This window comes from Staurois parvus, unplaced genomic scaffold (genome assembly GCF_062004578.1).
Source record: "Staurois parvus isolate SC_StPar_1 unplaced genomic scaffold, SC_StPar_1.0 ptg001122l, whole genome shotgun sequence".
Classification (NCBI taxonomy): Eukaryota; Metazoa; Chordata; class Amphibia; order Anura; family Ranidae; genus Staurois; species Staurois parvus.
In genome coordinates, this window is record NW_028318918.1 from 1,201,748 (window position 1) to 1,225,000 (window position 23,253).

The window sequence follows — 23,253 nt, forward strand, 5'->3', positions numbered from 1 at the left end:
AGTGGGAGGAATAGTGCCCCATCATTGGTGTCAGTGGGAGGAATAGTGCCCCATCATTGGTATCAGTGGGAGGAATAGTGCCCCATCATTGGTGTCAGTGGGAGGAATAGTGCCCCATCATTGGTATCAGTGGTAGGAATAGTGCCCCATCATTGGTGTCAGTGGGAGGAATAGCGCCCCATCATTGGTGTCAGTGGGAGGAATAGTGCCCCATCATTGGTATCAGTGGCAGGAATAGTGCCCTATCATTGGTATTAGTGGGAGGAATAGTGTCCCATCATTGGTGTCAGTGGGAGGAATAGTGTCCCATCATTGGTGTCAGTGGGAGGAATAGTGCCCCATCATTGGTATCAGTGGGAGGAATAGTGCCCCATCATTGGTATTAGTGGGAAGAATAGTGCCCCATCATTGGTATTAGTGGGAGGAATAGTGTCCCATCATTGGTGTCAGTGGGAGGAATAGTGCCCCATCATTGGTGTCAGTGGGAGGAATAGTGCCCCATCATTAGTATCAGTGGGAGGAATAGTGCCCCATCATTAGTATCAGTGGGAGGAATAGTGCCCCATCATTGGTGTCAGTGGGAGGAATAGTGTCCCAACATTGGTGTCAGTGGGAGGAATAGTATCCCATCATTGGTGTCAGTGGGAGGAATAGTATCCCATCATTGGTGTCAGTGGGGGGGTGGAGGAATAGTGCCCCATCCTTGGTGTCAGTGGGGGGGAGGAAAAGTGCCCCATCGTTGGTGTCAATGGGGGGGAGGAATAGTATCCCATGATTGTTGTCAGTGGGGGGTGGAATAGTGCCCCATCATTGGTGTCAGTGGGGGGGGGGGAGGAATAGTGCCCAATCGTTGGTGTCAGTGGGGGGGAGGAAAAGTGCCCCATCGTTGGTGTCAGTGGGAGGAATAATGCCCCATCATTGGTATCAGTGACACCAATGATGGGGCACTATTCCTCCCACTGACACTTGCTGACCTCTGTTCTAGTATGGTGCTGCTGCAGCCAGCATATGTGGTTGCAGCAGCACCTAAGCACGGCACACTTACCTGCATCTCCTTCACTCGATTTTCGCGGGGTTGCTCAGCTCCGCCTCCTCGCCGGTGATTGGCCGCCTGTGTGCCTTTCCTGAGCTACAGTTCTGGCAGCCAATCACCGGTGAGAAGGTGGAGCCGAGCAGCCGCGCGAACATCCAGTGGACGAACCGAATGAAGGAGCAGCCGCACTTCCTGGACCGGATCGTCGTGGGACCGGAGCCAGGTAAGAGACAGCAGCCCCCTGCAGACGTTGACTCGAGTATAAGCCGAGGGGGCCGTTTTTCAGCACAAAAAATGTGCTGAAAAACTCGGCTTATACTCGAGTATATACGGTAACTTTCACACAAAAAACAATTAATATACACCTATTGGGATATTTTTTTTCTTACCAAAGAAACGTGGCAGAATTTAAATTTCTGAAGAAATTATATTTTTTGGAATAAGTTTTAGAACAGAAAGTAGTTTTTTTGTTTGTTTTTTTTAATTTTTGGTCATTTTTCATTAATATAGCAAAAAATAAAAAAAAACACCTCAAAAAAGATCTATTTGCATGAAATTGTTTAAAAAATGTAATTTGGATACAGTGTTTTTGGTAATTTTTCATTAATATAGCAAAAAAAAAAAACTCAAAAAAAGATCTATTTGCATGAAAATTTTAAAAAAAATGTAATTTGCATACAGTATTTTTGGTCATTTTTTGTTAATGTAGCAAAAAAAACAAAAACAAAACCCACCTCAAAAAAAGATCTATTTGCATGACTTTTTTTTTTAAATTTAATTTGGATACAGTGTTTTTGTTCATTTTTGGTTAATGTGGCAAGAAAAAAAAACCTAAAAAAAAGCTCTATTTGCATGAAATGTAAAAAAAAAAAGTAATTTGGATACAGTGTTGCATGACCGCGCAATTACCAGTTAAAGTATCCCAGTGCTGTATAACAAAAAGTGCCCTGGTCCTAAGTGGGTAAAACCATTCGGAGGGCAAGTGGTTAAGAAAGGGGGCAGAAGGTGAATGAGATAAAGTTGATGGGAAGGGTGAAGTTCCACCTACGTCAAGGGTTCCTCAGGGTTGAGAGAGGCTGGTCTACACCCTTGGAGGTAGGATCTGGTGTGAATAGTTCTCTGTGGTGTAGATTTAATTGGCACGTATCCCAATGCTGAATAGCAAAAAAATGCCCTGGTCATGAAGGGGTAAAATCATCCGGAGGGTAAGTGGTTAAGAAAGGGGGCAGAAGGTGAATGACATAAAGTTGATGGGAAGGGTGAAGTTCCACCTACGTCAAGGGTTCCTCATAGGGTTCCACCTACGTCAAGGGTTCCTCGTAGAGTTCCACCTATGTCAAGGGTTGAGAGGCTGGCCTACACCCTTGGAGGTAGGATCTGGTGTGAATAGTTCTCTGTGATGTAGATTTAATTGGCATGTATCCCAGTGCTGAATAGCAAAAAAATGCCCTGGTCATAAGTGGGTAAAACCATCCTGGGGGCAAGTGATTAAGAAAGGGGGCAAAAGGTGAATGACATAAAGTTGATGGGAAGGGTGAAGTTCCACCTACGTCAAGGGTACCTCAGGGTTGAGAGAGGCTGGTCTACACCCTTGGAGGTAGGATCTGGTGTGAATAGTTCTCTGTGGTATAGATTTAATTGGCACGTATCCCAATGCTGAATAGCAAAAAAATGCCCTGGTCGTAAAGGGGTAAAACCATCCGGAGGGTAAGTGGTTAAGAAAGGGGGCAGAAGGTGAATGACATAACGTTGATGGGAAGGGTGAAGTTCCACCTACGTCAAGGGTTCCTCATAGGGTTCCACCTATGTCAAGGGTTCCTCGTAGGGTTCCACCTACGTCAAGGGTTAAGAAAGGCTGGTCTACACCCTTGGAGGTAGGATCTGGTGTGAATAGTTCTCTGTGGTATAGATTTAATTGGCACGTATCCCAATGCTGAATAGCAAAAAAATGCCCTGGTCGTAAAGGGGTAAAACCATCTGGAGGGTAAGTGGTTAAGAAAGGGGGCAGAAGGTGAATGACATAACGTTGATGGGAAGGGTGAAGTTCCACCTACGTCAAGGGTTCCTCATAGGGTTCCACCTATGTCAAGGGTTCCTCGTAGGGTTCCACCTACGTCAAGGGTTCCTCGTAGGGTTCCACCTACGTCAAGGGTTCCTCGTAGGGTTCCACCTATGTCAAGGGTTCCTCGCAGGGTTGTACCTACGTCAAGGATTCCTCGTAGGGTTCCATCTACATCAAGGGTTGAGAGAGGCTGGTCTACACCCTTGGAGGTAGGATCTGGTGTGAATAGTTCTCTGTGCTGTAGATTTAATTGGCACGACATGAATAAAATAAACTTTGCCACAGGTTGCGTCTTCTGTGTTATGTGTCGGCGGGTTGTGTTGTGAAACCTTGACCAGGGGGACCATAATTCGTAATGTGTGTTGACAGAGCCCAGCTCCATTGCTCGTTTCAGCAGCTCTGCTTCCACCAGGGAGGGATGACACAAAGCCAGCGTCTGCCTCCTCGGCGTACAGTGCACAGGCCTCCTGACACCCCGCGCTGCATGTGCTGACCTCATTCTGCTCTTGGCAACCGTTTGCAGTTTGCTGTGGCTCCAGCCTTCAATTCTTCACCTTTTTTCAGAGGCCTGCGTAGAAAATAAGCTCGGAATGAGCTCCACCGGGACCCTGCCAGAGAAGGCAAGTCCAAGCGTGCAGCTTATTGAAACGGCTGCCAATGTTTTGTGCTTGGACCACGGCGGTGACTGGCATACATCTGCTCGTGGAAAACTTTTCCTGTGGTCATAATGAGTACTAATGGTTCTGGAAATGTTCTTGATTTTTATTGAAGTCATAACGTTTCCTGTTGTTTTTTTTTTTTTTTGTATTTAAGAGCGCTAAGGGATTTGGATGCTAAAGACTTTACTCCTTCCATAGAACATGTGGCAGCTGCCGGTCGGTGAATCTTTTTGCCGCGGCGACAGCTGTAAATCTGCAACGTCTAATCTTAAGACCTCAACGGACACTTTTAATGCTGCTTTTAGGGGCGTCTGGCGTTTCGTCCAATGTTTGCCTAGATGTCCTTGCACACAGAGGATTTTAAAGACAGAAGAAAAAACCCCAACTGCCAGTGCATCCAGAAGCAGTGGCGTTTTGGCAGAAAAAAAAAATGCTTGACGCGTCGAAACGCATCTAAATGTACTAACTAGGCGTATTAATTCATTTCAATGACCAGAATACATTTTTAGTCTGGCCGATGAAATGAATTAACTCTCAAACACTTGATGTGGCAACACGTGGCTAAATGCTGCTGCCAAGAGTGCCAAAATGCTGCTGCTAAGAGTGCCAAAATGCTGCTGCCAGCAGTATTAAAATGCTGCTGCCAGGAGTACCAAAATGCTGCTGCCAGGAGTTCCAAAATGCTGCTGCCAGGAGTGCCAAAATGCTGCTGCCAGGAGTACCAAAATGTTACTGCCAGGAGTATTAAAATGCTGCTGCCAGGAGTATTAAAATGCTGTTGCCAGAAGTGCCAAAATGCTACTGTCAGGAGTGCCAGAATGCTGCTGCCAACAGTTGCCAAAAGGCTGCTGCCAACAGTTGCCAAAATGCTGCTGCCAACATTTGCTAAAATGCTGCTGCCAGGAGTACCAAAATGCTGCTGCCAGAAGTGCCAAAATGCTGGTGCCAGGAGTGCTGACATGCTGCTAGGAGTGCCAAAATTCTGTTACCACAAGTTACCAAAATGCTGCTGCCAGGAGTACCAAAATGCTGCTGCCAGAAGTGCCAAAATGCTGCTGCCAACAGTTGCCAAAATGCTGCTGCCAGGAGTACCAAAATGCTGCTGCCAGAAGTGCCAAAATGCTGCTGCCAGGAGTGCTAAAATGCTGCCAGGAGTGCCAAAATTCTGTTACCATGAGTTACCAAATTGCTGCTGCCAGGAGTGCCAAAATGCTGCTGCCAGAAGTGCCAAAATACTGCTACCAAGAATTACCAAAATGCTGCTGGCGGGAGTGCCAAAATGCTGCTATAATTATATCATTACTATTATAAAGATGTTGCACCCTCCTAGTAGAGCATGGAAGGTACATTTAGTTTTGTAGCTCCTCTGTAATCATTGGAGCGACTGTTCTTTTCTTTGTGCAATTCCAGATCTCACAGGCTGTGGGTTTGATTGCTCCCTTCTGCATTCTGGAGGCTTCCAGAACATAGAGGGCTGGGAGAGTCAAATGGGCAGCTTGAATATTTATTGTGCTTTAACCAATACCTGGGGAGGTGTGCCCAGTAGGTGGATGGAGGGAACATAAATAGTCTGGGGTCTGGAGCAGCCCTGTTCTTGTCCTGCTGGAGAAGATCCCAGCCTCAGGGGTTGCTGCTTTAGGCAGTCCTGCTGGAGTCTGGTGATGTTCATCGAGGTCCCAGCTATACAAGAAGACCCAAGGATCTGGTCTGGAGAACCCCATGAAGAGTGCCTGGTGGAGGGTGGAAGGTGTGTAGCTGCCCTGGGACATTGTGAGTACTGGCCTGAGCTCAGGATCCTACTGACTGTGTTCTGTTCTACTTTTGGGGTGGCAGTGGTAGCTCTCTCTGAGACCACTTGTATAAGGTCTCAGTTCTGGCCTCCCCCTACTGTTCCTGGCTTAAAGCAGAGCTCCACCCAAAAGGGGAAGTACCGCTTTAAAGACTGGTCCCCCGTTCCTCATAAAGGATTGGCACCTTTGGGGAGTGGGTACCCGAAATTGACAGGTACCCGCTCCCACTTCCACTGCGATCACCTAGGCAATCAGAAGCAGAAGTAGTCCTCCCTCCCTGTAGTCTTCTGGGACACGTGACAGGTCCCAGAAGATTACAGGTCCATTCACAAGGTGCATGCACAGTGGGCACCCAAGTTGTCACAGCCGGGTGCACACACACAAGATGCTGGCGCCGGGAACACCGGACGGTTGGTGAAACGGGCTGCGGAGACACCGACACCGCAAATTCGAGGGACAGGTAAATGGCTGTTTTATAAAAGTCAGCAGCTACAGTTTTTGTAGCTGCTGACTTTTCTTTTTTGACCCCCGGTTCACATCTGTGTGGGTGGTGCCGCTGCGGATCCGCACAAAAATTCATAAGCACAGAGAATTGCAGACCCACGGGCCATTACCCTGCCTCCCCCCTTTTGTTTTCACAATTGGATACAAAATCATTGCGGCCCTGCCATGGGGGTACATGCCAAACCCCCGCCGGCTAAAGTGGGTAGTGGTTGGGGGGGAGTGCAGCTCAACCACAGGGTTTTACCGCCCCCCATCTGCTAGTGTGAACAAGCCCTTACTGTCTGTATACCGGTGTGACAGAAGCTGGGCTTGCAGGAAGAAGGAAGCCCAGTGCGGTCAGCACCAGGGTGGTGATTTTCCATGGAAGTCAGGAGATGGGCAGTGACCAGGGGCGGACTGACAACTCATGGGGACCCCCGGGCAATAGGGGATCATGGGGCCCCTGTGTCCTCGCCCACACTCAAACAACACCCAAAAAAGCCTATGAAAGGTACCAAGGTCATCTAATGGGGTCCCCTACAGACCCCGGGCCCTCGGGCAGTGCCCGAGCACCAGAATGGTCAGTCCACCCCTGGCAGTGACACCGAGTCAGCAGAATTAGAGGCTTTGGAAAGTGTTGTCACCTCCTCGGGCTGAAGCACCGCAGGGACAGAAGGGACACCGGAGTCTGCGCATTACGTCGACAATGTATGACCTCCTCCACTTTTCCCGGTTTTTTTGTATCTCGTTTTCTACAATTGTAATTTAAATAATTCAGAATAAAAATACGTGGATTGTTTTGAGCGTTCGGAACATTATAAAAACATTCATCACCTCCTAATAATAATGATGTCTAGACAAGAATATGGATATTATAGACGTCTAGAAATGTCATTTCCATTCAGATCTTCCCATGTAATGATTCATGTGTTAAGAAAGAATGTTCCTTCTGTGCATTGCAACTTTTTACATTTTTATTAATTTTTATAAGTTCTGGGGGGGGGGGGATGCCATAGTTCATTCATTTTTAATATTTAGGGCAACCCCCCCCCCTCCATCCGTGTCTCCATGCTTTAGATATCACTTTGAAAAACAACCCATTTTTTAGCTGTGGCCATCTTGAGTAAGGGCAGATGATTCATGCATTATTTTATCCAAGTACCACCCAGCACGCACACTCCGCTCCTCGCAAGACCTCCTTCTCTCTAGTTCCCTGGTCTCCTCCTCCCATGCCCGCCTCCAGGACTTCTCCAGGGTGTCACCCATCCTCTGGAACTCCCTGCCCCAACCCATCAGATTATCACCTACTCTCCTCTCCTTTAGGCGCACCCTGAAAACCCATCTCTTCAGGAAAGCCTACCCCACCCCCTGCTAACCTGCTAACCTGCCGACCTCCTCCACTCTTCCTACCACTCCATCCCCCACAGCTATCTCCTCCTGTGCCACCACCCCCTCCCTCCTAGATTGTAAGCTCGAAAGAGCAGGGCCCTCGATCCCCTCATGTTTTGCATTGTATTGGTATTGTTCTGTCACATGTTCTGTCCCCCTTTGTAATGTACAGCGCTGAGCGAACTATTGGCACTTTATAAATACTGTATAATAATAATAATAATAATTTACTTCCTGGAATCCATCTACCTTTAGCTCAGACATGCAGGTAGGAGGACATGCTTAGCTGAGAAAGCCCCTACTCCAGGTGAAAGAAGGAAATACACCTGGGATGTAGGACATCATTATGGCCTAGGCCAGAAAACAGGAAGCAACTGAAGAAATGTAAAACAAGTAAATATAATATAGCTTCCTATCTATTTACTAAGGCTAGCATCATAAGGAATAAAGTGATAGTAAATGTTCGTTTTAATTCGTGGTAAAATAACACGTGTCCTACTTACCTGTTCTGTGTAGTGGTTTTGCACAGAGCAGCCCTGATCATCTTCTTTTCGGGTCTGCTGACCGCACATCTGGCCCCTCCCCCCCACCAAGTGCCCCCTTAGCACAGCCCTTGCTATGGGGGCACTAGTCCATATTTGCTCCCGAGCTCCACTCTGCGAATCCATAAGACACACAGAGCGGGGCTCGACCCCACCCCCCGCTTCCTTGTAATTTGCTCTAATTGGCAGCAGCCTGAGCCAATGAGGATGGAGAGAGCCTCAGCTCTGGATCAAGATTGGGGTCAGGTATGTATTTATGTCCTGAAGGGAAGCTGCGTGAAGGTGGTTTACAACCTACAAGCCTTTACAACCACTTTAACCACTTCCGACTGCGGCAGAGCAGCTCTCCTGTGACAGATCACATATCTAGTACATGATATAGCACCGCCAGGGTGGCGCCCTCACATGCCGTTGGTACGCCGGCTGTGCTGTGAATAGTCACAGCACAAGCCAATCAGCGGGTGCCAACCAATGATTGACCGCCAGCACCCACTGATCGGAGAGGAGGAAGACAGAGCAGAGCTCTGTCAGTGTAAACGATACATAGCTCTGCCCTTTCAGTGGGGATGTGCTAGTTTTTGTTTCCCTGCAAAGCAGGGAATAAAAAACGGCACATCGCTTAGTGAACGCACCTCACAGTACACACATAAACACTGGTTAGGCACACATTTAACCCTTTGATTGCCTTGATGTTTATCCCCTTCCCAGCTAATGTCATTAGTACAGTGACTGTATATTTTTAGCATGTGTCACTGGTCTCCACAGAGTGCCAAAAGTGTCAGTTAGTGTCACATTGCCTGCCATACTATCGCAGTCCCGCTATAAGTCGCTGATCAATGCCATTACTAGTATAAAAAAATCCAATATATATACTATTAATTTATATAGTATAGTATATATACTGAGATTGGGATTGGGATTTTTTTTTACCCAAACTATGTAGCAGAATACATTTTGGCCAAAATTTATGAAGAAATTTGATTATTTAAATTTTTTTATTGTTTGTTTTATAGAACAGAAAAAAATATTTTTTGTTTTTTTAATTTTGATCTTTTTTCATTAATGGGGCAAAAAATAAAAAACCCAGTGGTGATAAAATACCTCGAAAAGAAAGCTCTATTTGTGTGAAAAAAATGATATAAATTTCATTTGCGTGCAGTGTTCCATGACTGAGCAATTGTCAGTTAAAGTAACGCAGTGCCAAAAAGCAAAAAATGCCCTGGTGAGGAAGGGGGGGGGGGGGGGGAGATAATCTTCCAGAGGTCAAGTGGTTAAAATAGGTAATGCTATTCAAGAGAGATTTTTGTTTATTGTATTTTTTTTTATTTTAACAATTGTGGGAGAGTTTAGTTTGGCTTTAACCTATAATATCTTGAATAAAGCAAAGCTGTAATACACATAAGGAGAGAGATTTTTTGTTAAATTGTTACTAAACCCCGGACCCTGCATTCACTATATCTGGTCTCCCACAGTACACACAACATGGAAATGCAATTATTTTAGTAAATATGAATTGCTAAATACCTTTCTCATCCGGAGTTAGGGCAGTCTTGTGACTTCTATCAGTGTGCAGCAGAGCAATGGTTAAAACTTGTAGAAGTTTGCATTCTCCCCTAATTGTCCTATGAGGCTGCATAACCCTTGACCCTCTGCCTGGGAAGCTCCACCCACTACAGAAAACTACAGGAGGGGGCGGAGACTAGACCAGTCACCCTGTACAAAGAGAGAGAGCAGCAGTGAGCTGTCTTTATTACAGGAAGCTCCACCCACTACAGAAAACGACAGGAGGGGGCGGAGACAAGACCAGTCACCCTGTACAAAGAGAGAGAGCAGCAGTGAGCGGTCTTTATTACAGGAAGCTCCACCCACTACAGAAAACTAAAGGAGGGGGCGGAGACAAGACCAGTCACCCTGCACAAAGAGAGAGAGTAGCAGTGAGCGGTCTTTATTACAGGAAGCTCCACCCACTACAGAAAACTAAAGGAGGGGGCGGAGACAAGACCAGTCACCCTGCACAAAGAGAGAGAGTAGCAGTGAGCAGTCTTTATAACAGGAAGTCTCACACTGGATTACTACACAAATCTGGAGGAAATACACAAAGTTCACCAAGATTCCAGGAAAAACATGCATGATGAATCTATTTAGCAATATCTTTTTATCCGGGTTTCAGCTTTTATGAAGAAGAAAAAAAAAAACATCCTGGCCCTCCCATGCTGCCTTCGGTAATGGCCTGGATTCTATACACATATCTAAGATCACGCATGTCTGACATAACAGCTTCACATTTTCTCTCTGCAGGTATATGGGATAATAAGCAGAGGTTTACCCTTCCATTCAGTTCTGCGTTTTGTACAGAAAGTCCCCAGATCTTCTGCTTCCTGTGTCGCGCTGCACGGTAAGATATCTAAATCAATATTACACTTGGCTGCCATCTGACCCTACCTGCTGAAACAAATGCCCTTGTGAACTCCAATCCCATGGAGCCTCTGCAGTCCTGATGTATAGATATTTTAAAGTTCACCTGTGCTAAAAAATAAACCAAACTGTGATATAACTGTAGACATGGTAACGTTGGAGTAAATTCCAAAATGACTTACCCATTATAATTGCGAACTTCTGCCAGTATGTGTTGGCGATCCGGCCTCTGGATAGGCCACTGGCCTCTGGTTGGCCATCCAGCCTCCTGGCTTGGAGAGTATGCTGTGGGGTAAGAGATACAAGGGTGTTCTTGAAGGCCGTTATGAAGAAGTTTGTTACAGTCGTTTCAGTTGCAAAATGACTTGCCCATTATAATTGCGAACTTCTGCCAGTATGTGTTGGCGACTGGCCTCTGGACAGGCCTCTCATTGGCCATCCGGCCTCCTGGCTTGGAGCGTGCGCTATGGGGTAAGAGATACAAGGGTGTTCTTGAAGGCAGTTATGAAGCAGTTTGTTACAGTTGTTGCAGTTCTAAAATAACTTACCCGTTATATTTGCGAACTTCTGCCAGTATGTGTTGGCGATCTGGCCTCTGGATAGGCCACTGGCCTCTGGTTGGCCATCCAGCCTCCTGGCTTTGAGAGTGTACGTTGGGGTAAGAGATACAAGGGTGTTCTTGAAGGCCGTTATGAAGCAGTTTGTTACAGTCGTTTCAGTTCTAAAATGACGTACCCGTTATAATTGCAAACTTCTGCCAGTATTTGTTGGCGATCCGGCCTCTGGATAGGCCTGTGGCCTCTGGTTGGCCATCTGGCCTCCTGGCTTGGAGCGTGAGCTGTGGGGTGAGAGATACAAGGGTGTTCTTGAAGGCCGTTATGAAGCAGTTTGTTACAGTTGTTTCAGTTCCAAAATGACTTACCCAATATAATTGCGAACTTCTGCCAGTATGTGTTGGAGATCCGGCCTCTGGATAGGCCTCTGGCCTCTGGTTGGCCATCTGGCCTCCTGGCTTGGAGCGTACGCTGTGGGGTAAGAGATACAAAGGTGTTCTTGAAGGCAGTTATGAAGCAGTTTGTTACAGTCGTTTCAGCTCTAAAATGACTTACCCGTTATAATTGCAAACTTCTGCCAGTATGTGTTGGCGATCCGGCCTCTGGATAGGCCTGTGACCTCTGGTTGGCCATCCAGCCTCCTGGCTTGGAGCGTGTGCTGTGGGGTGAGATACAAGGGTGTTCTTGAAGGCCGTTATGAAGCAGTTTGTTACAGTCGTTTCAGTTCCAAAATGACTTACCTGTTATAATTGCAAACTTCTGCCAGTATGTGTTGGAGATCCGGCCTCTGGTTGGCCATCTGGCCTCCAGGCTTGGAGTGTGTGCTGTGGGGTAAGAGATACAAGGGTGTTCTTGAAGGCCGTTATGAAGCAGTTTGTTACAGTCCTTTCAGTTTTTCCCATCGTAGGCCCTTCTCGTTGCCACCTCCCGGACCTTTAAGTGGATGGACATGCCGAGAGGTGGAGGCGGGTGACCTCTGTGATGGGCGGTCACGTGAACGAAAGCTCAGGAACGCAAGTGTGAATTGGGAGCTTTCCGTGACAGTTTAGCTACTGTGCTGGGAGGGTGCAGGGAACATGCTCTCAGCACAGTAAATGTTTATCTATCGACGCATAAAGCCCACCAACTAGGAAGGAATTTTTTTCTCTGCAGGAGCAAATTGGATCATGCTTTGCTGGGTTTTTTTTTTGCCTTCCTCTGGATCAACTGTGGGTGTAGGATTATAACTTTTTTTTTTCTTCTATGGTTGAACTGGATGGACTTTTGTCTTTTTTCAGCCAGACTAACTATGTAACTAAGAGGCTACATCTAAGTGTGCAGCCGACAGGAAGTGGTGTAATGGCAATGCTGGGTGCAATAACTAAAAGCAAGTCATATACACGCACACAATCAACATGTAGTCACACAGGTACCTTTTAATCAGCATTTAAACCAGTGTTTCTCAATTCCAGTCCTCATGGACCCCCAACAGGTCATGTTTTCAGGATTTCCATTATTTTGCACAGGAGATTTGATCAGTTTCACTGCCTTAGTAATTACCACAGCTGTTTCATTTGAGGGAAATCCTGAAAACATGACCTGTTGGGGGTCCATGAGGACTGGAGTTGAGAAACACTGATTTAAACCACTACATGTTCTACGCATTGTGAAAGACCCTCTACCCAATGAATACCTACCCTGGCACATCGTAGCATTCACCCGACACTCCAAGAAATAACAATACAACTGCAATATTCTTGCGCTGTCAAAACTTCCACTTTTATTATCACACGACACACCGGAGGATATATCTTATAGTCATCACACACCAATAATAATGTGAGCATTTCAGCATGAAATAGACACATCATTTGACAGCGTCACAGCCTAGAATTAATACATTACCAAAGCTATGTTAGAAGTTGGAAGGAACAAATCCCATCAGAACCAAACTGCCCAGGGGGTCATGGGGAAGCCGTAGCCATGACCAGTTGATGAGCCCATATAGCCTTGGCAATTATTTCAGCATCAGAGCGTCCTCTGGCCACTAGGGGGGTTCCCCACTGATTTTGCCTGGACCTCCTGCTTTTAAATCAATTTTCTGGAAGCTGTCCAATACCCACCATGGAAGGAGCTAGCAGGTTTCTGCAAGGATATTCTGAGAGGCTATTCCTCTCAGCAATACCAATGATGGGGCACTATTCCTCTCACCAATACCAATGATGGGGCACTATTCCTTCCACCAATACCAATGATGGGGCACTATTCCTCCCACTGACACCAATGATGGGGCACTATTCCTCCCACTGATACCAATGATGGGGCATTATTCCTCCCACTGATACCAATGATGGGGCACTATTCCTCTCACTGATACCAATGATGGGGCACTATTCCTGCCACTGACAGCAATGATGGGGCACTATTCCTCCCACCGATACCAATGATGGGGCACTATTCCTCCCACTGACACCAATGATGGGGCACTATTCCTCTCACGGATACCAATGATGGGACACTATTCCTCCCACCAATACCAATGATGGGGCACTATTCCTCCTACTGATACCAATGATGGGGCACTATCCCTCTCACTGATACCAATGATGGGGCACTATTCCTCCCACTGACACCAATGATGGGGCACTATTCCTCCCACTGATACCAGTGATGGGGCACTATTCCTCCCACTGATACCAATGATGGGGCACTATTCCTCTCACTGATACCAATGATGGGGCACTATTCCTCCCACTGACACCAATGATGGGGCACTGTTCCTCCACTGATACCAGTGATGGGGCACTATTCCTCCCACTGATACCAATGATGGGGCACTATTCCTCTCACTGATACCAATGATGGGGAACTATTCCTCCCACTGATACCAATGATGGGGCGCTATTCCTCCCACTGATACCAATGATGGGGCACTATTCCTCCCACTGACACCAATGATGGGGCACTATTCCTCCCACTGATATCAGTGATGGGGCACTATTCCTCCCACTGATACCAGTGATGGGGCACTATTCATCCCACTGATACCAATGATGGGGCACTATTCCTCTCACCGATACCAATGATGGGGCACTATTCCTCCCACTGATACCAATGATGGGGCACTATTCCTCCCACTGATACCAATGATGGGGCACTATTCCTCCCAGTGATACCAATGATGGGGCACTATTCCTCCCACTGATACCAATGATGGGGCACTATTCCTCCCACTGACACCAATGATGGGGCACTATTCCTCCCACTGACACCAATGATGGGGCACTATTCCTCCCACTGATACTAATGATGGGGCACTATTCCTCCCACTGATACCAATGATGGGGCACTATTCCTCCCACTGACACCAATGATGGAGCACTATTCCTCCCACTAATACCAATGATGGAGCACTATTCCTCCAACTAATACCAATGATGGGGCACTATTCCTCCCACTGATACCAATGATGGGGCACTATTCCTCCCACTGATACCAATGATGGGGCACTATTCCTCCCAATGATACCAATGATGGGGCACTATTCTTCCCACTGATACCAATGATGGGGCACTATTCCTCCCACTGACACCAATGATGGGGCACTATTCCTCCCACTGATACCAATTATGGGGCACTATTCCTCCCACTGATACCAATGATGGGGCACTATTCCTCTCACTGACACCAATGATGGGGCACTATTCCTCCCACTGACACCAATGATGGGGCACTATTCCTCCCACTAATACCAATGATGGGGCATCGGTTATATCCACTGGCCATTTTCTACTACGACTGGTCAAATTTTGCCCTCACCCTAACGTCTTATAGACAGTAAACTGGCCCTTTGGAAAGATTGTAAACCTCAGCTATAGAAAATAGTGTCCACTTGACCATGGCAACACATTCTGTTAAGATGGCCATAATTCTGTGCCAGGCATGGCACATGCGTTGTATTTCAAAATAGGTTGGAGGGTAGAAACATTGCTCTAGACCTGGGCATTGTGAGTTTTTGAGAACTACCAGCATTCTGCTCCTTTTAGAAATTTGCTGAATAGACTGGAGGGGAGGTGAACAGAGTGAACGGTTCACTTTAGGCGACTGGCTTTAGAGTTTTTCATCGTATTAATGGTTATAAATTGGGTTCTGTAAATTAAAAAACAGATTTTGTACAATAACTGTTAATCTTTTAACTATTCAATTTGTTCCATCTGCACATAAGGAGGGGTGACTGGAGTCTTCTGACGTAGATGTTGGAGATAAAAGGTGTGTCTGTTGCCCATTGCAGAATAGCTGGAGATATGATATTCGATAGCCCCCAGTGCCATTTATTTCAGCCTACAAGTGAAGCTATTTATTCCCCAGAACCCACTAGACCCCATTGATTTTGAAGTCTCCATTACCGGCCTGGACTGGTACTTGTGTAAACTTTCACAGGGGGGTCAGGTTGGGCTCTGATATGTGACTCAGTGTTTCTGCCTCGGGAGACGCATTACAATTGACGAAGAAAATCTATCTGCTCATGAGTATGGTCTGCGAGCCTGCGTCGTAAGATGAGGTTATCTCTTCCCGTATTGACTGTGAGAACACTGACGTGACTAAATGCCATGAAATTAGCAAAGGAGACAACAATTGGAATGAGATCTAACAGTACATGTGTCTGGCTGTGAGGCTGAACTGATTTTTTTTACTGCTGTTGATGTCCTAGATGACACTGGCTGTGTGCAGAGGACATAAAGAGAGGTTGTCGTTTCACATGGCTGCCTTAAATATTCAGCTCAGGGGGGGCCTGTTCCATTCATCATCGATGGCCATTTACCGCCATACTCCACCTTGTGCTATGGTGCTGTCTTGGTTCTTCCTTCCACTGATACCAATGATGGGGCACTATTCCTCCCACTAACACCAACGATGGGGCACTATTCCTCCCACTGACACCAATGATGGGGCACTATTCCTCCCACTGACACCAATGATGGGACACTATTCCCCCCACTGACACCAATGATGGGGCACTATTCCTCCCACTGACACCAATGATGGGGCACTATTCCTCCCACTGACACCAACGATGGGGCACTATTCCTCCCACTGATACCAACGATGGGGCACTATTCCTCCCACTGACACCAACGATGGGGCACTTTTCCTCCCACTGACACCAACGATGGGGCACTATTCCTCCCACTGACACCAATGATGGGGCACTATTCCTCCCACTGACACCAACGATGGGGCACTATTCCTCCCACTGACACCAATGATGGGGCACTATTCCTTCCACTGATACCAATGATGGGGCACTATTCCTCCCACTGACACCAACGATGGGGCACTATTCCTTCCACTGACACCAATGATGGGGCACTTTTCCTTCCACTGACACCAATGATGGGACATTATTCCTCCCACTGGTACCAATGAACTAATACCACTGATGGGGGGAACCCTTCCTACTCACCACAGGTGCAATGTATTTTTTTATACTTCCATGGATCAGCAATCCTGAGGCATTGTTTAATCCCACTGACTTCTTTTTCCATATATTTCCTTTGCCACGTTCCAGAATAAAACATCAGTGACAAGTGTGAGCCTTTTACTCCGGGTAGTTGAAGTTGCTGGTTTACTGACATGGATAGCGGGATGGTCTCACAGAGCCGAATGATTCATAGGAGAGAAGCCCCCTCCCTTCTTTCCTGTACAGATGGAGCTGTCTTGTTCTTCAGCCTGCAGAGCTAGTGCTGGGCTTGCTTATTGGAGAGCCCAGAATGCATTTTTAATTGGTATAGCCAATTAAAAGCCCATTAAAACGCCACCTTTGTGACCATGTTTTATGTTACACCATTAGCACGGTCCACAGCGCCCCCCTCCCCAGGATCTGGATCTGGGGGTCTTTACCCCCACTGCCTCCTGTAAAATTTGAATTCGGCACAGCTATGCGTGGCCCCTCCCACACATCCACACGATTCATTCACAGAGAGTTGTGAATGGAAAAAAAAAGTACAAGTCCCACCTGCCTCCTTTGCAGAGGGACTGCAGTTCTCAGCGGACCAGACAGTAAAAAGCAGCAAACTAATGAGCTTCTCCCTCCATCACTCTGCTCTCTCCTCCTATCAGCATGCTCCTCGCTAGCATGCAAGCCTACAGTAAAACCGATTGGCTCCCTGCGCTACCTCTCCCTCTTGTAGTCTGAGCTCTGCTGTACAGGGGAGTGTAAGAGGCTGATACCAGGTCAAATTCAGGTGTTTGAATTTAGAAAAAAAAAAAAAACGTACACAATGTATCAATAAATACAGAGTAGCATTCATTTATTATGAAATTGACGGCATTATATAAGTACCTGTAATAAATAGATAAGTGTGCGTCTTTTATATCTGCTGGAGCTGAGATTTAGGCTCGGTTCACACTGAAAGTTGCGGGACTTTGGGTGCGACTTTGCCAGATGGCTTCCTTGGCAATTTTTTTGGTGACTTGAGTACGATTTTGATGCGACTTTGATGCTAATGTCGGATCCAAATCACATCAATATAGCTGAGGATCCGACTTGGAGGCAACTTCCATTAAAGTCGGATAGAAGTCGCCTTGAAGTAGTCCGGGAACCTTTTCTGCAGTCGGAGCGACTTTAATGGTGCTAATTAACCACCTCCCGTCCGGCCCATGTATATAAACGGCCGGACGGTGGGAGTGCAGGGGTGGGTGGCCGTTTATAAACGGCCTCCCCGCCCCCTGCTTGTGCGTGCTCCCTGGGAGCGAGCAGCACCGCGATCCGGTACCCGCTGTGTCCTCCACACACAGTGGAACACCAATCGTCGTACGGGACCTCTGTGTGAGGTCCCCGATCATGTGATCACTGATTGGCCAATCAGTAATCACATGCAGAGTAGTAAGCAAGATGTCACTTCTGACATCATTGCTTACTACGTGTGAAATCTGTGAATGATCACAGAGATCACATGGTACAGGGCTATTCACAACAGCCTTGTACCATGTGACAAGCTGTGACCAATCACAGCTCACACAGTATTTCTCAATGGCTGCAAGAATGCACCCAAAGAGAAGGAGAAATGATTGCTTTTACACCCATAAAGGCTGTAAAAGCAATCAGTGTAAAAAAAAATCTTCATCACCCCCCACAAGTAGTACAGTGTCACCATGGTGACACTGTACTGCTAGGGTGACAGTATGTAAAAAAAAAAAACATAAGTAATAATATTAAAAAAAAATTAAAATGTAAAAAAAAATGTTTAAAAATTATAATTTTTGGTTATAAATTAATTTGGCTTATTTTTTTTTTTTTACTAAAAAGATAACGGAATAAATTGTGGCCAAGATTTATGATGAAATATTTATTTGCAAAATGTTATAAGATAAACACTTTTTTCAAAATTTTTGGACTTTTTCATTTACATAGCAGAAAAACTAAAAATCCCAGCGGTGAATAAATACCACCAAAATAAAGCTTTATCTGTCTCAAAAAAATGCTAAAAAATTAATATGGGTGCAGTGTTGCATGACCGCGCAATTGTCATTCAAAGTGTGACAGCGCTGAAAGCTGAAAATTGGCCTGTGCAGGAAGGGGGTGAAAGTGTCCGGACTGGAAGGGAGTGAAAGTGTCCGGACTGGAAGGGAGTGAAAGTGTCCGGACTGGAAGGGGGGGGGAAGTGTCCGGACTGGAAGGGGGTGAAAGTGTCCGGACTGGAAGGGGGAGAAAGTGTCCGGACTGGAAGGGGGTGAAAGTGTCCGGACTGGAAGGGGGTGAAAGTGTCCGGATTGGAAGGGGGGGGAAAGTGTCCGGATTGGAAGGGGGGGGAAAGTGTCCGGACTGGAAGGGGGGGAAAGTGTCCGGACTGGAAGGGGGGGGGGAAGTGTCCGGACTGGAAGGGGGTGAAAGTGTCCGGATTGGAAGGGGGGGGAAAGTGTCCGGACTGGAAGGGGGTGAAAGTGTCCGGACTGGAAGGGGGTGAAAGTGTCCGGATTGGAAGGGGGTGAAAGTGTCCGGATTGGAAGGGGGAGAAAGTGTCCGGACTGGAAGGGGGTGAAAGTGTCCGGATTGGAAGGGGGGGGAAAGTGTCCGGACTGGAAGGGGGAGAAAGTGTCCGGACTGGAAGGGGGTGAAAGTGTCCGGATTGGAAGGGGGGGGAAAGTGTCCGGACTGGAAGGGGGTGAAAGTGTCCGGACTGGAAGGGGGGGAAAGTGTCTGGACTGGAAGGGAGTGAAAGTGTCCGGACTGGAAGGGGGGGAAAGTGTCCGGACTGGAAGGGGGGGGAAGTGTCCGGACTGGAAGGGGGTGAAAGTGTCCGTACTGGAAGGGGGTGAAAGCGTCCGGACTGGAAGGGGGGGAAAGTGTCCGGACTGGAAGGGGGGGGAAGTGTCCGGACTGGAAGGGGGGGGAAAGTGTCCGGACTGGAAGGGGGGGAAAGTGTCCGGACTGGAAGGGGGGGAAAGTGTCCGGATTGGAAGGGGGGGGAAGTGTCCGGACTGGAAGGGGGGGAAAGTGTCCGGATTGGAAGGGGGGGGAAAGTGTCTGGACTGGAAGGGGGTGAAAGTGTCCGGATTGGAAGGGGGGGGAAAGTGTCCGGACTGGAAGGGGGGGAAAGTGTCCGGACTGGAAGGGGGGGGAAGTGTCCGGACTGGAAGGGGGTGAAAGTGTCCTTACTGGAAGGGGGTGAAAGCGTCCGGACTGGAAGGGGGGGAAAGCGTCCGGACTGGAAGGGGGGGAAAGTGTCCGGACTGGAAGAGGGGGAAAGTGTCCGGACTGGAAGGGGGGGAAAGTGTCCGAACTGGAAGGGGGGGGAAGTGTCCGGACTGGAAGGGGGTGAAAGCGTCCGGACTGGAAGGGGGGGAAAGCGTCCGGACTGGAAGGGGGGGAAAGTGTCCGGACTGGAAGGGGGGGGAAGTGTCCGGACTGGACGGGGGTGAAAGCGTCCGGACTGGAAGGGGGGGAAAGTGTCCGGACTGGAAGGGGGGGAAAGTGTCCGGACTGGAAGGGGGGGAAAGTGTCCGGACTGGAAGGGGGGGAAAGTGTCCGGACTGGAAGGGGGGGGAAGTGTCCGGACTGGAAGGGGGTGAAAGCGTCCGGACTGGAAGGGGGTGAAAGCGTCCGGACTGGAAGGGGGGGAAAGTGTCCGGACTGGAAGGGGGTGAAAGTGTCCGGACTGGAAGGGGGTGAAAGTGTCCGGACTGGAAGGGGGTGAAAGTGTCCGGACTGGAAGGGGGTGAAAGTGTCCGGACTGGAAGGGGGTGAAAGTGTCCAGACTGGAAAGGGGGAAAAGTGTCCGGACTTGAAGTGGTTAAGACGGCTCTCATTGACTAACATGGGATTTCACATGTCATGTGACTTGGGGGTCTCACAGGTGGGATCCTAAGTCATGGCAGTGTGAACCGAGCCTGAGCCCAGGTTCACACTGATGCGGTGCAGAATTTGCAGAGTTTCGTGCGATTTCCACACCGCATCATAATCGCACCCTATTCATGAGAACTGCTGCGGGTGTGTATTTTAAGATAACAACACCCCGAAGTCGGTTCACAAAATGCGGTGCGATGTGCAGAATCGGATCACACCCATGCGATCCGATTCTGGTGCAGACAAAAGAAAGAATCCTGCACTATTTGGGTGCGGATGCGGTGCAATTTGAGCCAATTGCACCGCTCAAATCGCACCGCACAAAATATTGCAAGTGATTTGCACAGGAATGCGGTACGGTTCTTCTGCGGATCACATGCGATGTGCTGCACCGTATCAGTGTGAACCCGGGCTTAAAGTGGTTGTGCACCCTTAAATAAACCCAGTGAAATGACTGGTCTCAGGTGATACACAGGGATTAAACAAATCCTCCTACATAAGTTGTACCTGTTTATCTGCAGTCTTCTCTTCTCTACATAATTCAAAATCCAAAATTGACAAAGCTTGTCTGATCTGTCAGAAAAAAGGGGGTGGAGAGCTTAAATTACACACAGCAAAACTAAACTCAGTAATGATTGGGACACCTCCCCCCCCCCCCCCCCACACACACACACACACAGCACAGCACACAGAAACAGAGCTGAGGCTGTCAATCGCAGGCTGTGTGCTGGAGCTCCCTCTCCTGTCACCTTTTTTCTCTTGGTGTTAGGAAAACTTGTCAGAGGTATAAGCAGAGGAAGGAGGCAGCAGACAGAAATGACACTTAGTACTCTGGACTGAGACAAGTACACACTATAGAGGGAGATGATTTGAGGGAAGGGACACATCCCCCTTCACACAGCACGCATGAAGAGAGCTGAGGCTGCCAATCACAGGCTGTGTGCTGGAGCTCTTTCTCCTGTCACCTTTTTTCTCTTGGAAGGAGGCAGCAGACAAAAATGACACTTAGTACTCTGGATTGAATCAAGTACACACAATAGAGGGATAGGCTGAGGGAGCTGATTGGAGGGAAGGGATACATCCCTCTTCACACAGCACGCAGGAACAGAGCTGATGCTGTCAATCGCAGGCTGTGTGCTGGAGCTTTTTCTCCTGTCACCTTTTTTCTTTTGGTGTCAGGAAAACTTGTCAGAAGTGAAAGCAGAGGCAGCAGACAGAAATGACACTTAGTACTCTGGACTGAATCAAGTACACACTATAGAGGGATATGCTGATGGAGCTGATTGGAGGGAAGGGACACATCCCTGTTAACACAGCACGCAGGAACAGAGCTGAGGTTGTCAATCGCAGGCTGTGTGCTGAAGCTCTTTCTCCTGTCACCTTTTTTTCTCTTGGAAGGAGGCAGCAGACAGAAATGACACTTGTTACTCTGAGAAAAGTACACACTATAGAGGGAGCTGATTGGAGGGAAGGGACACATCCCCCTTTACACAGCATGCATGAACAGAGCTGAGGCTGTGAATTGCAGGCTGTGTGCTGGAGCTATTTCTCCTGTCACTTTTTTTCTCTTGGTGTCAGGAAAACATGTCAGAAGTGAAAGCAGAAGAAGGAGGCAACAGACAGAAATGACACTTAGTACTCTGGACTGAATCAAATACACACTATATAGGGATATGCTGAGGGAGCTGATTGGAGGGAAGGGACACACCTCCCTTCACACAGCACGCAGGCACAGATCTGAGGCTGTCAATTGCAGGCTGTGTGCTGAAGCTCTTTCTCCTGTCACCTTTTTTCTCTTGGAAGGAGGCAGCAGACAGAAATGACACTTATTACTCTGGATTGAGAAAAGTACACACTATAGAGGGAGCTGATTGGAGGGAAGGGACACATCCCCCTTCACACAGCACGCAGGCACAGATCTGAGGCTGTCAATCGCAGGCTGTGCGCTGGAGCTCTCCCCCCTGTCACCTTTTTTCTCTTGGTGTCAGAAAACTTTTCAGAAGTGAAAGCAGAGGCAGCTGACAGAAATGACACTTAGTACTCTGGATTGAGACAAGTACACACTATAGAGGGATGTGCTTTGTTTCATGTCTGAGCTTTACCACCACTTCAACTTCGTATTTATCCGTATTATCTCGATTTTAATACCAGTGCTAATTACTGCAGGCAGAGGTCAATCCTACCGACCTTTGTTAAAGTGGGAGGGGGTGTTGGGCAGCACCGTAACCACGGCCTATAAAGCCCAGGCACGGTCATATTATATATGCGCAGAGCCAGCGCGGTGTGTAACTCCGCTCGACCATATTTAACATCTCGCCGAGCTCTGCGGCTGCTTGTTATTTGATGATTACGCGCACATTAAATGCAATACCGCATGATCCACTGCCAAAAAAATCCCTTAACAGGGACAATTATTGCTAATGTAATTCGCTCACCAAAATCGTATTCTGCGTTTCATAAAGTGGGAACATGTTTTCTGCGTCCGCAGAGTATTTATTAGTAAGCGCCGTAAAAAAGAAAAACCTCGCTCTCGTTTAATTTTAACACAGTGAACCGGGCCCGACTCAAAACTCTGCCGAAAAATAAAAAGCAGCTTCTTTCACTTTTATTGACATGACTTTCATTTCCATCTCAAGGCCCAAAGCGAGTTAATGCGTTCTATAAAGGAGCTGCGTTTTTAAAGTGCTGCCAGGATCAGCCTATATATTTTGGTTCTTGGCATACAATGCTTTAATGAGCTCTGTCAGATTTGATTGGCAATAAAGCCACTGCATTAAAACGTTTATTAAAAAAAAAAAAGTCAATTACTTTTTTTTATTATTATTTTTTATATATATATATATATATACTTGTGTGCCGATCGGTGAAAGGTTGGTCTGAAAAGCCGGTCATTTCCTTCCACTTAGAAATGACATTTTAACCCCGGGCCAAAAAAAGATTCGCTCCCTGAGACTTTTTTTTTCTTCTTCTTTTAACTGGAGGAAAGTTCAAAACGAATCTC

General features: G+C 47.4%; 1 protein-coding gene across 5 annotated transcripts in view; it reads left to right on the plus strand.

The window, feature by feature from the left end:
- PKNOX2 (PBX/knotted 1 homeobox 2) overlaps window positions 1-23,253 on the plus strand; it is a 683,220-nt gene that overhangs the window by 426,354 nt on the left and 233,613 nt on the right. For all 5 annotated transcript variants that reach the window (XM_089658998.1, XM_089658994.1, XM_089658997.1 and 2 more), the window contains one exon: window positions 10,257-10,353. The gene's annotated coding sequence lies outside the window, so the exon portion shown is untranslated. The remainder of the gene's footprint in view (window positions 1-10,256; window positions 10,354-23,253) is intronic.